Consider the following 3,325-nt stretch of genomic DNA (forward strand, 5'->3'; position numbering starts at 1 on the left):
TAGTAATAACTGGAACAATTTTTAGAATAATGTATGAATAAATGGATTAAAGATTTACAAGTAAGGCCTGCAATTGTAAAGCTATTAATACTAGAAGAAAACATAAGGGAAAATCTTCTTGACGTTGGTCTGGGCAAAGGTTTTTTGTTTTTGTCTATAATTCAAAAGCACAGGCAACAAAAGCAAAATTAGACAAACGGGATTGCATCAACTGAACAGCTTCTGTACAGCAAAGGAAACAATCAGCGGAGTTTAAAGACAGCCTACATAATGGGAGAAAATATTTGCAAGTCATACGTCTGATAAGGGGATACTATTCAAAATATATAAGGAATTTAAACTACTCAATAGCAAGAACACAAGTAACTCAATTTAAAGAGTGGCCAAAGGACCTGAAAAGATATTTCTCAAAAGAATCCGTGCAAATAGTATATTAAAAGGTGTTCAGTATCACTAATCTTCAGGGAAATGTTAATTAAAACCACAATGAGTTATCACTTCACAAATATCGGGATGGCTAAAATCCTTGTACTTTGTTGGTGGAAGTGTAAATTGTTCTAAGCATGGCATAATTCAGTATGGAGGCTTCTTTAAAAATTAAAAATAGTACTACAATGTGATTCATTAATCCCAGTACTAGGCATATATTCAAAAGACATGAAATCAGTATGTTGAAGGGATGTCTGTATTCCCATGTTCATTGCACACCCATGTTCATAATAATAAAAATATAGAAACAACCTAAGTGTCCTCCAACAGAAAATTTTGGTATGTATACATAAAGGGACACTATTCAGTCTTAAAACAGAAGGAAATCTTGTCATTTGTGACAACATGGCTGAACCTGGAGAACATTTTGTTGTTGTGTTTTGGTTTTTTGAGTCGGAGTCTCACTCTGTCACCCAGGCTGGAGTGCAATGGCACACTCACAGCCACCACAGCCTCGACCTGTTGGGCTTGAGATATCCTTCCGCCTCAGCCTTCCGAGTAACTGGAACAACGGGCAATCACCACCACACCTGGCTAATTTTTTTTTTTTATTGTAGAGATGAGGTCTCGCCAAATTGCCCAGGCTGTTCCTGAACCCCTGAGTCCAGGCAATCCTCTCGTCTTTGCCTCTCAAAGTGCTGGGATTACAGGCATGAGCCACTGCACCCGGCCAACCTTATGTTAAATTAAGTAAACCAGGCACTGAAAAACAAATACTGCATAATTTCACTTACATGCGGGATCTTAAAAAAAGCAACACATAGAAGCACAGAATAGAATGGTGATTACTAAGGGCTCAGTGTTAGGTGAGGATTTGGGGAGATATTTGTCAAAGGATACAAAATTTCAGTTAGATAGGAGGAATAAGTTCAGGAGATCGATTATACAACAGAGTGACTACAGTGAATAATATTGGATTGTATTCTTAAAAATTGCTAAGAGAGTAAATTTGAAACGTTCTCAACAAAGAAAGATAAGTAAATGAGGTAGTGGGTATTTTATTGAGTTAGTCACGCTACAAAATATCATGGTGTTGGCCATAAATATAGACAATGTTTATTTATCAATTAGCAAAGGAATATAACAAAGGATAGCAAAATTACCTTGAAATATTTTCTTGGCCACTTGATTTTCTGAAATTTTTGCTTCATTTATTTATTCTAAAAGAACAACAGATTAAGTTTAACTTCAGAGATTTTGATTTTTTATTTTGACAAGAGTCTAAAATGACTGATTTTAAAATTTAACATTTTGTTGCACATAATAACATATCTCATAATTTTCTAATTTCCATATCTGTGGTATAATCACATTTATCATTCCTACTATGTATTTATCATTCTTTCCTTTATACTTAGTTAGATAATTGAGTAGTTCTTTTTATATCCCACTTTACAAAGACAAAATACTTGAATGTATTATGATTTTTTCATTTTTAGTTCACCAGTGTTTGCTTTTGCCCATATTAACATAATTTACACACACTAATGCAATTCTCCTGTTTGTTTTTGCTTTTTGTCATTTGTGTATCTTTTTTAAGTTGAATACTTAATCATTTTTAATAAAATTAAAGTCTATGATTTGCCTATTAATGAATGAAGATTAAAATGTTACAGAAAAATTGATAATTATATATTTCTTTCTTTCTTTATCCCAAAGTTATTATTATGGTGCAATGTCTTCTTTAAAAATTAACATTAATTTTTAGGACAATTTTAGGCTTATAGAATAATAAAGCAGAAGTAGTTTCTTTTTCACCAAGATTATTAACAGATTGCATTAGTTTGATACATTTACTGCAATGGAGGAATCAATATGGTACATTTGCAATAACGGAAGCCTATTGTTTGTTTAGATTTGTTCATTATATTGTGCAGTTATATGTATTTTAATACATTAATTGTCTTGTATACACTATTACAGTATCATATAGGATAATTTCATTGCCCTAAAATCCCTACGTTCTATTTGTTCATCTTTTCAACTGTTTTTCTCCCCCCTGGCAATCACTGATCTTTTCATTGTCTTTATCATTTTGTTTTTTCCAGAAGGTTGTATAGCCGGAAACATACAGAATGTAGCCTTTTCAGACTGGGCTTCTTTTACTTGGCAATATACATTTAAAGTTCCTCTGTGTCTTTTTGTGGTCTGGCATCTCATTTCTTTTAATCATAAAATAATATTCCTTCATATGGATGTACTACAGCATTCATGGATAAAATAGTTTTATTTATAATAGATAAAAGCTGGAAGCAACCAAGATATCCTTTATCCATTCACCTATTAAAGGATATTTTGGTTGCTTCCAATTTTTGTCAATTATAAATAAAACGATTATAACTATTCTTGTGCAGGTTTTTGTAGGGACATAAGTTTTTCATTCATTTGGAAAAATACCTTGTCACATAACTGATATTTTTTTCTCTTTATTTTATTTTAAAGATCTGGGGTACAAGTCAGGTTTAGGTACATGGGTGCTCGTGTACCAGTGAAGTTGTTCTTATAGTAAAACTATATTTGCCGTGTAAGAAACTGCTCAAATGTCTTACAAAGTGGCTGTGCCATTTTGCAGTCGCACCAGCCATGAATGAAAGTTTTTGTTGCTGCACATTTTTGCCAGCATTTGGTGTGGTTAATGCTTTGAATTTGAACTGTTCTCATAGGTATGTAATGCTATCTCATTGTTTCAATTAGTAATTTTCTAATGGCATCTGATGTTGAACATCTTTTCACACGCTTATTTTCCATCTGTATACCTTTTTTTGGTGAGGTGTCTGTTCAGATCTTTTTGCCCATTTTTAGTTGGATTGTTTTCTTATTAGGTAGTTTTAAAAGT

Source organism: Carlito syrichta, unplaced genomic scaffold (assembly GCF_000164805.1).
Source record: "Carlito syrichta isolate Samal-C Ts95f unplaced genomic scaffold, Tarsius_syrichta-2.0.1 Scaffold305640, whole genome shotgun sequence".
NCBI classification, from domain to species: domain Eukaryota; kingdom Metazoa; phylum Chordata; class Mammalia; order Primates; family Tarsiidae; genus Carlito; species Carlito syrichta.